At 47.9% G+C, this 15,153-nt stretch overlaps 1 protein-coding gene across 1 annotated transcript in view; it reads right to left on the bottom strand.

The window, feature by feature from the left end:
- Nucleotides 1-15,153, bottom strand: part of MAL (mal, T cell differentiation protein) — a 28,462-nt gene that overhangs the window by 11,414 nt on the left and 1,895 nt on the right. The gene's annotated exons all lie outside the window — the stretch shown is intronic.

The raw sequence follows: 15,153 nt of genomic DNA, 5'->3' as shown, positions 1-15,153 counted from the left end.
GCAGCAGTGCCCCTTAAGTCCATACTGGCAGTCTATGTCCAAGTTTAACACTTTTTCTCTCCCTCCCTCCTCCAGTTTCTGAAACCCTACAGATTGAGGCAGGCTAAGAATTCGGCCATTTTGCATATAGCAACCTGTCTAGAGACTAAGGAAGACACTATTCTTAACTGCCCAGAAATTAACTCCTCGTGTAGCAGTGAACGGGAAACACAGTCTCATAAATATACATGGTGGCAATCACAAAAGAGAGGGGGCAAAATGTTCTTGAAATCCTGCACGCAAGGAAACAAATCAAAGAGCATATGTCAAAATCCACTCCACAGCCATATTTTTAGTTTCCCTTTGTATGCAACCCCAGCCCCTGATTTTCACAAGGATGAATCTCTTAAGCAACTTAAACCATTAAGTTCCTGGGAAATGTTCAGGGGGTTGGTTCTTAAAGTAGATAAAGATAATAAAAACGCTGATTAAACATTCATGCCCTTACCTACATGTCGTGCTGGGTGGAAATGTAAACTCCACACTAGGTTGTAAAGTATATTGATAGAGGCCAATGCTTGAGTCCTTGGATGCTTTTGCTACAGTTTGTTTTTAATTATTTAAACAGAAACCTGCTAAACCCCACAGTTAGGGTTGTCAGGTCCCTCTTCGACACCGGCGGGAGGTTTTTGGGGTGAAGCCTGAGGAGGGCGGGGTTTGGGGAGGGGAAGGACTTAAATGCCATAGAGTCCAATTGCCAAAGCAGCTATTTTCTCCAGGTGAACTGATCTCTGTCGGCTGGAGCTCAGTTGAAATAGCAGGAGATCTCCAGCTAGTACCTGGAGATTGGTAAGAAAGATCACCAGTACTGTAAAGTTGTTGCTACAAAAAAACAGTACATAGGCAATGATCAATATATTAAAATTGCTACTAAATGTTACAAAATAAACATGTCAAAGTGTCACCCTACATACATATGGTGAATATAAGTGAGCAAACAACATACAAACAAACAATGAACACTTATATATATATGAGCAAATCAGTCCAAAAGCTGAAACAAGATATTTCAGAATAGATTAACAAGTCTCCATGAAATTGACCAGAGTAAGCAATTGCAACAAGGGCTAAATTCACTTCTATACAAAATGTTGGAACGCGTGTCCGAGCATGATGCGAAAAGCCCGGACAAAGTTGAAGTGCCTCGTATGGGACCTAGAAACTCAGTGATCTGGAACAAGCTTCTCAGAACATATCTATTGCAGTCTCTAGGAAACCACTTTATTTTTGGAGAGACTGCAAGAGACATGTTCTGAGAAGCTTGTTCCAGCTCATGGAGTCTCTAGGTCCCATACTAGACACTTCAACAAAAAGTGCTGGCTGAAGAAGCCAAATTCTGTTTGGCGAAAACACAACTTATCGGAAGGCGTTCCTGTGCTTCATCCGGGCTTTTCGCATCATGCTCGGACACGCGTTCCAACATTTTGTATAGAACTGAATTTAGCCCTTTTTTGTGACTGTAAAGATGAGCTTCAAAACATGCTAATAATATCTGGTGACCTTTCATACACTGAACAAGCTTACCAGAAGTGATTCGGGGGTGGAGCTTTCAGCCTAACTCCCTGCTGTTCCCATGAGCTGCAAAACAAACTTATGCACAATTCTGTAGAATTCAGCTGCCCTGTGACCTTGCAAATGTGCAAATAGTTGCATCATCACTGTGCACCACCAGCAGCCCAAAACGTCTTGCTCCACCTTGTTGCTATTGTTGATTCTGAACTGCTACAAGATTTCCCACTCTCCTTCAGACCTGCAAAGAGACGATATCTATGGTCCTTAACAACTACATTGGGAAATCTAGTAACTCGAGTGAGGTCTATACTAATACAGGGGCTTACACCATTGGTTACAGCACAGTTTATATTTTTACTACAGCTGTTTGCGGACCCTTAGCTTGTTGTGGCTGCCATAATACAGTTATTCATTTACAGTCCACCTTTCCCAATGAAACACAAATTACAAAATGAGAAAATATTAGGGTTGCCAACCTCCAGTTAGGGCCTGGAGATCTCCTAGCATTACCATTGAGTTGCAAATGACAGAGATCAGATCCCCTTGCAGAAAGTGGCTGATTTGTAGGCTGGACTCTATGGGATTACACCCTGCTGAGGTCCCTCCCCTCTCCAAACCCCAGGTTCCCAAGGCTCCTCCCCCAATAGGGTTGCCAGGTCCCTCTTCGCCACCAGTGGGAGGTTTTTGGGGTGGAGCCAGAGGAGGTTGGGGAGGGGAGGGATTTCAATGCCATAGAGTCCAATGGCCAAAGCAGCCATTTTCTCCAGGGGAACTGATCTCTATTGGCTGGAGATCAGTCGTAATAGCAGGAGATCTCCAGCTAGTACCTGGCAGTTGGCAATCCTAACCCCCAAATTCCCACAAATTTCCCAACCCAGAGTAGACAAGCCTAAGTGTTTGTGTGTTAACTGCCATCAAGTCGCTTCCAACTTATGGCAACCCTATGAATTCATGATCTCCAAACGTCCTATCATTAACAGCCTTGCGCAGGTCTTGCAAACTGAGGGCCCTGGCTTCCTTGATTGAGGGCTCTTCCACACTGAGTTTTTGATCCACCTTGCTTGCAATTACGTCACTTCCAGTTTACACACAGATGCGCCATAGTGCGACAGGCTAGCGTTTGGGGGGTTTGAGTGGTGAAGCCGCCTGTCACAATTCGGCGCTTCCGGGTGTAATCCAGAAGTGATGTAATAGTATCGTGCGCAATTCCTGCTCTTGAGCTGGCAACTGCCTGCCAATCCAAGTAGGAAACTCCTGGAGATTTGGGGGTGGAGCCTGGGGAGGTCAGAAACTTCACTGTGGTACAATGCCATAGAGTCCATCTTCCAAATGATCCATTTTCTCCAGGGGACCTTATCTCTGTAGTCTGGAGATGAGGTGTAATTCCAGGGGATCCCCAGGTCCCACCTGGAGGCTAGCATCCCAAGAGTGGTACCAAAAACAAAGGCTATCAGGCTGGCATCTGGATGTCACTTCTGAGGGAAACCTGGAAGTCACATCAGTCTTTTCTAGGAGTTACCAGAAACTAATTTTCATAGAGAGGTGCTCTCCATGTCCCTGTGTCCTGGTCTCCTGTGGGTTACCAGGCAATGCGTAGCAAACCTGCCCCCAAGTCCCTCAGAACTTGACTACCTGAGCAATCTCACCTTCCACTATTCATTGGTTACTGCTTTTCAGTAAACACCATGACACATCACATTTCATTAGGGTTGCCAGGTACCCCCTGGCAACTGGTGGGGGTAGGGTTGCCAACCTCCAGGTACTAGCTGGAGATCTCCTGTTACTACAACTGTTCTCCAGCCGATGGAGATCAGTTCCCCTGGAGAAAATGGCCACTTTGGGAATTGGACGCTGTGGCATTGAAGCCCCTCCCCTCCCCAAACCCTGCCCTCCTCAGACTCCACCCCAAAAACCTCCCATCAGTGGCAAAGAGGGACCAGGCAACCCTATGGAGGGACTTACTGGCAGGAAACTTAGGTCTAGGCTTGCATTGCCAGTGCATGCCGGAAGTTATGTCATCATGTTGCTGGCAATGTTCTGGTATAGGGTTTCCAAGTCCCCTTGGCCACTGGCAGGACATAAGGATGTACCGTTGCCATATCCAGGCTGGGAAGCTCCTGGAGATTTGGAGGTGGAGCCTGGGGAGGACAGGAACCTCAGTGGGGTACAGTGCCATATATAGGGTTACCAATGGCAGGGGATGGGGGTAGGATGGCTAGATCCAGATTGGGAAACTCCTTGAGATTTGTACCCTAGGGTGAACAGGGACCTCAGTAGGGTACAACGCCATAGAGTCCATCCTCCAAAACATGCATTTTCTCCAGGGGAACTGATCTCTGTAGTCTGGAGATGAGCTGTAAGTCCGGGTGATCCCTAGGTCTCACCTGGAGGCTGGCATCCCTATTAGGATATTTGGGCAAAAATGTTATGGTATATGTCATTTTTAACATAAAGCTTTTGCCCAACTACTAAAGCACCCTTGCATTGCCAGAGATGCAGGCCTAGGTCTAGTTTTCCTGGCTGTAAGTCCCCAGCCAGTCAACTGATCAGTGCCAGGGGAAGTGCCCCAGGGACAAGGGATCCCTGGCAGAGGCCTGGCAACCTTACATTTCATGTATCACTTTGTAGAGACCACAAAATTTTCTGGCAGGCACCTGGCCAATTTCAGAAGGCACATAGTTAGGGTTGCCCACTGCCAGGTAGTAGAAGGAAATCTCCTGCTAATTCAACTGATCTCCAGCCAATAGAGATCAGATCACCTGGAGAAAAATGGCCGTTTTGGCAATTGAACTCTATGGCATTGAAGTCCCTCCCCTCCCCAAACCCTGCCCTCCTCAGGCTCCGCCCCAAAAATCTCCCGCCGGTGGCGAAGAGGGACCTGGCAACCCTACACGTAGTGGAAAGGAAGGACAGGGATATCGTCATTAAGGAAGCCCAGTACTGTATTTTAGGAACTGTAGTTTACTTCATGGCTGAGGTTTAGACATTTGTCCCATTATGTAGTCTATTGTTGGGCACACTAGACCCCTATGTATAGAAAGGGAAACACACAAGCGAAAGGAGAAAATAAAAGAAAGAGGAGAAAGGAGAGTAGAGACTGTGTCAAGCCCATGGGGCCAAGCCCTGGGCTGCTTCCCAGCAGGGGCTTTCTGTCATTTTCTGCTCTCTCCAATAAAAGGCAGGCACCAGGAGGACCATTTCGGCTGTGCTTATTGCTCAGTTTTGTGTACCCAATTGTGTACAGAATCTCAGCTTTGTGTACCCAATTACAGCCAGGACTCTGGAGGTCCATCTGTCTCTTACTGCCTCCAGCTGTCTCTGTCAAAGCTCTGGTCCCGCTCCAAGAATTCCTTATTTGCTGCCTCTAGCCATTGTACTCTTATTACACGGTTAAGCACTGAGGTAGATGTGTGTGTAAAGTGCCAACAAGGTGCAGCTGACTGATGGTGACTCCTTAGGAGGTTTTCAAGGCTAACAGAGGTGGGTTGCCAGTGCCTTCCTCTGCACAGCAGCCCTGGTGTTCCTTGGTGGTCTCCCATCCAAATACTAACCAGGGCTGGCCCTGCTTAGCTACTGAGATCGGACTATACCATGCTGCCTTCCCTCCCTGAGGTAGATAGGTTCCAAGAAAATAACCTAATACTTTCCTGGCCAGAAGGAATGTTAACTCCCTGGTTCAGGGGAGAACCTTATCCCTTTTGTTCTCCAAGGCCCCAGTCCTTGCCAGCTCTCTGGCTTCCTGCCCAGCTGGCTTTTCTCTTCCCTCTCCTCCTCAAACCCTGGCTTTTGTATTCCCTTTCTTCCTGCCATGTCCACTCCGCCCCAACTTTCTTGCTCTATACTTGAGTAGGCTTTACTCCTAAGGAGGCCTCTATTCCTGAGACAACTTTACCTCCAATTTGGTTAATTGTAATTGGTAATTTAATGTTTTTTTTTTAATTCCGATATTTTTAAACAAGAGATATCTTACTCTTTTATAGGTTGTAGTTGGGTGAGTTGTGCTGGTTATTGCTGTAAATAAATTCATTCAACCTTTACCTCCAAGGAGGCTCATATTGGCAGTCTTTGGCCCTGTCTGCCTTTTAGGTGCTTTCAGGGCCTAGGTAGTCCCACCTTTCCCTCAGCCTTAAATGCCGAAGCACCTGTTGTTTCCCCCACTTCTCATCCTGACCCTGGATATCATAGGGCCGTGTTGGCGAACCTATGGCACGGGTGCCACTTCCGGCACTCGTAGCCCTCTCTGCCGGCACGCGCGGTTCCTCCAAGCCGCTGGCCTTTCCGGCTCTGCCCTGCCCCGGATGGGGGAGGCTGTAGCCCAGGGGTGGGGAACCTCCGACATCATTGGCGGTGGCCCCCGGACTCTCCCACAGAAGCTGCCGCCATTGCCGCCACTGGAGCGTGCGTGGCCGGCCAGGTGGGTGGGAGAGCGGGGAACAGAAGCCGAGCGCCCACACTCGGCATGGCCGGCGGCTTCTCCGGCGCCCTCTGGGCCTGTGCGGGTGGAGGGGCGTGGCTGGCCGGTGGGTGCGAAGGAGGCGTCCTCTGCCCTACCCTGCTCGCCTCTCACTAGCCTGCCGCCACGCCCCACCGAGTGGCAAATCCAAGGCAAAACCTCCCATGCATAAATGGCCTCTTTCTTTTTCTGTCTCCCTCTGTCCTTTTCTTTCCCTACTTTTCTTTCTCTCCCTTGCTCCATTTCCTTCTCCCTTTCTCTCTCTTTTTCTTTCTTTCTCTCCCTCCCTCCCTTCCCTTTCCTTCTCCCTTCCCTTCTTTCCTTCCTTCCTTCTTTCCCTCCAGCGGCTTCTCCGGCGCCCTCTGGGTCTGTGCGGGCGGAGGGGCGTGCAGTCCTATTCCACCTTTGAAGTGCCCACAAGCCATCCTCCAAACACCTTTCCATTTGTCTTGATATGTAAAGAGAAAACACTAAGGAACTAGTTGCCAATCTCCAGGTACTAGCTGGAGATCTCCTCCTATTACAAGTGATCTCCAACCAATAGAGATCAGTTCCCCTGGAAAAAATTGCCACTTTGGCAATTGGACTCTATGGCACTGAAGTCCTTCCCCAAACCCCGCCCTCCTCAGGCGCAAAAACCTCCCACTCATGGCAAAGAGGAACTTGGCAACCCTAGCCTCTCCCTCTGGGCCCCCTCTGGGGGTGGTATTCAGGTTAAATTGCCGCATTGGCACTCGGCGATAAATAAGTGGGTTTTTGGTTGCAGTTTGGGCACTCGGTCTCTAAAAGGTTCGCCATCACTGTCATAGGGTGTCATAGCCTGTAAAAGGAACTGAAAAATAAAACCTTGTGTTGAGAATCCTGCATTGTACTGTTCCTTGCCTGCATCAAGCTACAAAAACTCTGTCCCCAGACAGCTTGATCAGGGAGGGTTAAGCCCTACGCCTGAACAGCTTGGATGTCACTGCTTTAAGTTACCCCCTGTATTCTTTAAGTATTTAATCAAAGTAGTTAAAAAAGATTTTTTTAAAAAAACACAGAAATATACCAGACACCCATCCCATTTTTTTAACCAGAAAGGGTCATATCATGAGTTAAATTCCATTTTAAAAAACTCGTGTGAGGCATCGGTTCTTGTAGGTTATCCGGGCTGTGTGACGGTGGTCTTGGTATTTTCTGAAGATGCCTGCCACAGCTGCTGGCGAAACATCAGGAAAGAAAATACCAAGACCACGGTCACACAGCCCAGATAACCTACAAGAACCGATGAACTCTGACCGTGAAAGCCTTCGACAATATCTCGTGTGAGGCAGTTTGTACATTGGCCCCACCTTGGCTAGAGTGCAGATGTTATCAGGAAGACAACAGGAGAACCATTTTGGTACCTCCTGTAATGTCTAGTTCTAGCCTCAGTTTCATATACTAATGATTTGGTTAGAAGGGAGGAAGGAGGCAAGATAGAAAGTGGTTTTAGCAGCTTTTAAGAAGACACACTCTTGACAAACACATCCATTAGGGCTTGAATTTGTGTCCCTTACCAGAGCTTCTTGTGCCTCTTCTCAAGCAAGACTGTGCTTTGACTTCACATACAAACTGGATTATACCACCTTCCCCCAGCTGCAGACTGCATTTTGAAATTTGAGTGATTTGGTATGACAAGTATGGCCGATGCTGGTCATAAGAAAGGCTTTCTGGGATATAGAGAAACTGGCTGATTCAAAACATTTGTTTCAAGGTGTGTTTCCCAACCATATGCAAACAGCATTTGGCCTGCTGTCCTTGAGTGGTTTTTTAAGCAGAAGTATTCCAATTCTCCCTTGAAATGGGCAGGTTGGAAACATTCTTCCCAACTGCCTTGGGCATGTAAGCCAAATCAGCACGTTCAGAAGAACAGCTCGTTCATTCATTCTAAACACAGTTGGCTCACACAAATGGGGGGAAAATAGGGTAGAACTTCAAGTTATGAGTCAAATATAGGCTGGGATGGTCTTAGCCACAGGACATCTGGGGCAACTACCCTGGGCTCTGGGGGGCCTTTGAGAGGGTTGCCAAGAGTCCTGGAGAAAAATGACCTGTCCCTTTAGTAGGGGCATAATGTATAGAAACAGGCAGCTAAAGCTGTCTGTGGCATGGAGGTAAAGAATGCTGCGTGCTAAGTAACATCCTATTATGCCTCTATTAAAAGTTTTTTTTCTTCAGACAGTTGGCAACCCTAGCCTTTGACAATTCATGGCCCCGCTCTACCTTTAACTGGGGGGGGGGTGGAATAGGCAGGTGGCTCCTGCTCCCATATGCATACACCCCCTCCAGCTCTCAAGTAGTCTGCTCCACAGCGTCCATGCACTCCATCCAGAGTTCAAGCAGCAGCCAGCCAGCTTGGCAACCACCACGCACACCCCTTCCCTCCAGGACACAAGCAGCAGCTGGCTTGGTGGCAGCGGCCTGCACCCACCCACCCACCTTGCACGAGACTAGGTGTCTCCACTGCTCCTGCTGCATGTTGGCTGAGCCTGGAGGGCTGGTGGTCCTAGACTCAGCCAGTCCCAGCCAAGGGATAGCTGTCACTTAATCCAGAATGTCTCCTGGGTCTCCTGGTGGTGAGGTCTTGAACACATGAAGCTGCCTTATACTGAATCAGACCCTTGGTCCATCAAAGTCAGCACTGTCTACTCAGACCGGCAGCGGCTCTCCAGGGTCTCAGGCAGAGGTCTTTCACATCACCTACTTGCCTAGTCCCTTTAACTGGAGATGCCGGGGATTGACCCTGGGACCTTCTGCATGCCAAGCAGATGCTCTTCCACTGAGCCACGGCCCTTCCCCTACCACTGAGCTATGGTCTTCACTGCAGGCTCTTGGCACACGGTTTCAGGAGCTGGAGGTGCCAGGTCTTCCAGCAGCAAGGTCTCAGCTGCAGGTTCTTGGGGTGTGGCCTTGGGAACTAGGGGCTCTGGCTCCGAGGGAATGCTGTGGCACTGAGGTCTCCCTGGGCTCCCTCATCTACCTCAGACAGTGTTTCTGTCTCTTCCTCCAGCTCATCTGGCTTCTCCTCTGATGAATGTGAGCCTGGCTCTTAGCAGAAGACATGATACCAGCCTGCTTTTGCCTTGTAGCACTAACACTGGGGGTGGCAGTAGAAAGAGAAAGAGGAGAGGGGAGAATGGGAATCATTTCATGACAGCCTGAAGAGTTTGGAGCTTTTACTGTTGGATCTTATTCTGTATGCTGCCTGGAGAGCTGTCCCAGGAGCAGTGAAAGGTAGGATCTATAAAACAAAATCAGACTCCCACCCATTCTCCATCAGTTTCTGCCCTTCAGATTCTTGAGAACCAGCATCAAGACCTCAGACCAAACGCTTCGTTTATGGTTCCATAATTCAGGGTGCAGTCAATGGATGCTCTATGGAGAGGCAGCTCAACTTCCAGACAGGAGGAAGGCAGAGGTCCTAGAAGGAGGGAGTGCAGTGGAGCTGGGCAGGTTAGGGGCATCCCCCCCAAAGCCCCCTTGACCACAGCTAAAAGGCAGCAAGCAAGGACTTTATGGTTCATGGTCACCAGTTACACAGAAGGGTGCTGGTGTCTTCGTTCACAGCAGGCAGCCTGGTTGAACAGGTTTGGAGCAGCTGCCGCACAATTAAGATCAAATGGGCCATTAATCCTCTTTCCTCCCCCCCCCCATATGCCCAACTCTTTGCTCTGGAGCTGGTTTCAGTCTCTGTTTTGCCCCCACCCTCTGCTTAGTCTTTGCTCACTATCAGATTCTCTACTATTGTATCAGCTGGGTGGGAAGTTGGTTTTGGCTGTCAAATTCTGCACCCATTCCCTAATCTTTCACTGGGAGGGTACCACCCATGCCAGCTTTAGTTCTTGCTATCTCCGTTGCAGGCCTCCATGGCCCTATCAGTTTGTTTAATGGAGGAAAACAGACTGGGTGTGCTGGAAACTTTCGGCTGTTCCGACAACTATGCCGTTTGGCCATTCCTTTGCTGCTCTCCTCGGTTACCGAACTGGACTCTGGGAAGGGTGTGCAGAAAGATTCTTCTGTCAGCAAACAAGCCCCCCCCCCCCCCGTTGTTCCCAAGCTCTTAAAAAGTTCATGCAGAGGTTCTCAAAATAAAGAAATCAAGCAAAAGACATATATTTATCTGGAAGTTAAACCAGACCCATGTGGTGCTGATCAGAACTTTTTGAACAGGTGAGAAACATGGGTTGCTTTCGCACAGCACTCTTCTTCTGTATTCCCTACCCCCACCCCCACTGCAGTGGATTTAATTTTTGGCTTTCACACAACATTATTGTGCTTCTGCCAGCCTTCTTAGTTTTCCCTGGCTCCACTGTCGTTTCTCCCAAACCTGCTTTGGTACAATCTTTTCTGGTAGGTTGTACCAAGAGCAAGTTGGGAAAAGTGTAGAAGGGAAGGAGTGGATTTCCACATCTCCATTCCCACATCTGCTGCCCTTTTCTCTTTCACCATTGCTGATGGGTTGGATTTTTTTTTTTTTTTTGCAGCTTTTAAAAATTATCACTAATTGGAATATTGCTACAGGCACTATATCAATATTCCACCTATTGATTATATAAAAACCCAGCAAAAAAACCCAACTAATGTCAAGGGGGAATGGCAGGCAGGTAAGGAAAGTATGGAGTAAACCTCTTTTACCATTGTGACTGCATTTGCAGCAGCAGTCGGAGCAGAATGGGCAGTCATCCCTCTGTGCAGAAGCAAACACGGAAACTAAGCAACACAGGTCTAATGGAGGGGGGCACTCAACAAATCATACACTGAAGGGCCTTTTCAGCAGGCACTGGTGAGTTCGGGATAAGAGAGAATGAGTTTCAGAGGAAAAAAGTATAGAGGTTGCTAAGCTCCTACCCCATAGCTTACCTATCCACAAACTGTCATCCCCATCCTACCCTGAGGCAGATTTCTATTCAGATACAAGCAGTCAGCTCAACTGAGGGAAAAGTGTGGAAGATGCTACAGTGAAATAGGGAGCAGGGCCAGGGAATGTTCAGTTTCCATCACCCATGTGCCCCACTTTTTTTGACGCAAGGTCACAGCTGACTTGACGACAACCCCATGGGGGTGGTTTGCCATTGCCTGCCTCTGCGTCATGACCCTGGCATTCCTTGGAGGTCGCCCATCCAAACACTAGCCAGAGTCAGGGCTAAGAGTGTGTGACTGGCCCAAGGACACCCAGCAAGTTTCCATGGTGCGAGTGGGGATTCAAACCTGGGTTTCCCAGGTCCTAGTCCGACACCTTAACCATTACACCAGCCTGACTCTCTACTCTACAAATATTAGGAGCCACCCTGCTTTAAACACAGCCCCAATCATATTTAAGCATCCTTACTGCTGTCTCATCTAGCTCAGCCTTCCTAGTTCTCTGCTGTCCACTTGAGCATCTATCCCAGCTACCATTTGTTAGCATCATCATGAGAATGAAGTATCTGGGGATTATGGGGTTTCAAGAGTCCTTTGGCTGCTCCTGCTGACTCACTCATACAGAAGCCAAGACTATGTCAGTGGCCCTTCAGTGTTTGTTCACTTGAAAATTATGAGGCAAGTTAAAAATTAGGCACTGACCTGGACCAAACTCTCTTGTAACCTTAAGTGCTCTAAGCAGAAAGAGAGAAAGCAATAGTGGAGGATTAAGAACAAGCCAGAGGGGCAGCCACGTGAGTCTGTTGTGGCACTTTTGGGGTAGATGTGCAGCCCATTCCTGAGGTGGGGGGCTGAAAGCAGGCTGGAGGTGGTGTGACCCCGCCGCCAGCATAAGTGGCCTCTTATCACAGAATAAGAGGTATACTGGCAGCAGGGGCAGTTCTGTTGGCACCTGGGCGCCGTGGAACTGCACACTGCTCCTCCAGTGCCACAGTCTCTCTGGGACCTAAATTCCGGAAGAGAAATGTGGTGCTGGCATGGGGGGGGGGGGAATTCCCAGGGGTGGAGTTGATGGGTAGTCAGATTCCAAAGCCCCTCCAGCCCAGGAATGCCCCCTTGAACAATAGCACTGCTGCACCAGGATTTTCCTAGCACAGCATCGCTGTTTTCTATGGCGGGGAAAGTCTGGTTTTCTTTTTAAACCTTTAAAAGAGGCTTTTTAAAGCTTTGAGGCAGCCAGGGAACCTCTTTGGAGGTGCTGTGGCAGCGCCTTGGCTACATTGTCCCCATCCGCCTCAAGGCTCAGGAATGAGCTGTTTGGCTAGTAAGGTGAAGCTTAGATTTAAATAAATCTAATAAAGTGACCCGAGATTTAAAGTGTCTCCTGTTCTGGATGGGGTTGCATCCCCCTGAAGGAGCAGATAAATAGCTTTGGGGGGGGTGCTCTTGGGCCCAGGCCTACTGCAGGATAAGGAGAGGGTAGGGTTGCCAGGTCCCTCTTCGCCATCGGCGGGAGGTTTTTGGAGCGGAGACTGAAGAGGGGAGGGGAGGGACTTCAATGTCATAGAGTCCATTGGCCAAAGTGGCCCTTTTCTCCAGGGGAACTGATCTCTATCAGCTGGAGATCAGTTGCAATAGCAGGAGATCTCCAGCCACCACCTGGAGGTTGGCAACCCTAGGAGAGGGTGACCACAGCCGGGCATGCCTGTTACCAGCATTGCTCAGTTAGCCATGCTCAAGTCAGTACCCTTCAGGAAACCTCTTGCCTCAGAGTTCAGCACCTTGACGGCTTCCAAAGCTTTGGTCCAACATCCTCAAAGGCCTCACAGATTTTCAGCTCATTTTCCCATCCAACGTTCACCTGAAAGGTTTTCTCACAGGACCTGGGGGCCTAAATGTTTATGAGTCAGTATCCCAGCTCCCTTCAGAGTTAGAGCTTATTTTCCTTGTTTATGGTAATAATTGCCAGGTTGTGACAGGAACCAAGGCTATGCCAAGATGAAGAATTCAGACCCAAGTTCTCTAGAAAAAGCACACCGACTCTAATCCCAACCTGTAACCATGGCCCGTTGATTTAAAAAAAAAAAACAGTTCTTGCTTATAGTTGAGCAAGTTTTAAAAATCACATTCTTAGAATCGTAGAGCCCTTCTGAGAAAATTGATACAAGTATAATGAATGAACGTGAGCAAAGCAGGATTGTGACAGCAAACCCCACCCTGTGCATGCTCAGTAGACCGTGAGAAGAGCCCCTAACCCATGTACAGACTGTACACACATAGGCTTGTCAACAAGATTGTAATCACAGTTTGTGGAATGTGAACAGATCATGTTGGATATATTGCCTTGTCCTTTTTCTCATGCCTATCCAAATACCCCTAGTGAGTGTGCCTACTCTGATCATTTTATATCTACTAACTACATGGAATGTATTGCAGCTCAAGTGTTCTTTACTTTATCTCAAGCATGCATGACAAGGTGGCTCTTATCCATTTTGCATTACTGTAATATCCCTATTCCCTTGCCTGTTAGGGCCAAAACACACAATGTATGTTACACAAGTTGAGACACAAGTGCCTGTTCCAACTTGTTTCACACGTAGGATCCAACTCATCACACTCACTTTGAAAGTGTTGTATTGTTCTGTGCAACTCCAAAGGGGGACAGAGGGGCTCAAGGCTTCACTTCTGCACCGTTTTCTCCAACAGAAATGGCTGGGTAGGGAAAGTATTTGCCCCTTCCTTGGAATCCATGTATCCATGATGCCAGATTGGCACCAGCATTAAGTCAATGGAATCTCTTCAATCTTATGTAGGGTTGTCACCCTCCAGGTACTAGCTGGAGGTCTCCTCCATTACAACTGATCTCCAGCTGTTAGAGATCAGTTCACTTGGAGAAAATGGCCGCTTTGGCAACAGGACTCTATGGCATTGAAGTCCCTCCCCTCCCCAAACCCCACCCCAATCAGGCTCCGCCCCCAAAATCTCCAGGTATTTCCCAACCCAGACCTGGCAAACCTAATCTTATGTGCATATTTAAACATTTCAAAGCATGCTACTATATTCTTTGCTTCCCATTTGATCAGAAACTTTAGGGAGCAAAAGATCTCTGGACAGTCCCCTTAAACCCCCTCCAAAAATGTTCATAAGTAGATCTTTAATATCAGGCACAGGTTTTCAGAAAGGCTTTCTTGAAGTACATTGTTTAAAGTATGTATCAAGGGTCACACTAATAGAAAACTAAAGTTTCGGAATATTGTGTGTGTGTAAAGTGCCGTCAAGTCGCAGCCGACTTATGGCGACCCCTTTTTTGGTGGGGTTTTCCAGGCAAGAGACTAACAGTGCCTTCCTCTGCACAGCAACCCTGGTAATCCTTGGTGGTCTCCCATCCAAACACTAACCAGGGCTGACCCTGCATAGCTTCTGAGATCTGATGAGATCAGGCTAGCCTGGGCCACTCATATTTATATCCTGTGTTTCCTCAAAAGGTGCTCAATACAATAAAAATTATTCTCTACCCCATGATGTTACCAATTGTGTTTTGGGGAAATGCCTAGTAATTTGGGGGTGGTGCCTGGGGAGGGTGGAGTTTGGGGAGGGAAGGGGACTCAGTTGGGAATATAGTGCCATGGAGTCTACCCTCTGAATCTGTCATTTCTTCCAGGGGAACTGATCTCTGTTGTCTGGCGATCAGGTGTAATTCCAGGAGAACACCAGGCCCCACTCGGAGGTTGGTAACCCTGCCCTGTCCTCACAACAGCTCTGTGAGACAGCTTAGGCTGAGCGATTGTGACTGGGAGCTTCACAAACCAGATATCCCCCATACTCTACTGAACTTGAGTCGGTAGGGTTTATTTTTAAAAGGTGTAGCCTGTACTTAATGCCTGCAAGATAGCTGACAATGTAAAGTAATATATCCACTGAACAAAACACTTTAAAACAATGACATGAAACAAGAAATGAAACTGCTATAAGGCAGGAAGAACTAGAGGCAATGCAGTATAAAAGCAGTGAAAACAAATCAAGTATCAAATGTGTGGGAAAATAAACTCATCTTAAACTTGGCATCTAAGATAGGGGTCGGCAAACTCATTAGTCAAAAGAGCCAAATATCAACAGTACAACGATTGAGATTTCTTTTGAGAGCCAAATTTCTTAAACTTAAACTATATAGGTAGGTACGCTGTTTATTAACTTAATAAACTTTAATTAAAGTTTTAAGTCTTAATTAAACTATAGGTACACTGAATAAAACTTGATATCATACTTAA

This window comes from Euleptes europaea, chromosome 7 (genome assembly GCF_029931775.1).
Source record: "Euleptes europaea isolate rEulEur1 chromosome 7, rEulEur1.hap1, whole genome shotgun sequence".
NCBI lineage: Eukaryota > Metazoa > Chordata > Lepidosauria > Squamata > Sphaerodactylidae > Euleptes > Euleptes europaea.
This window is presented reverse-complemented; position numbering and strand designations above follow the sequence as displayed.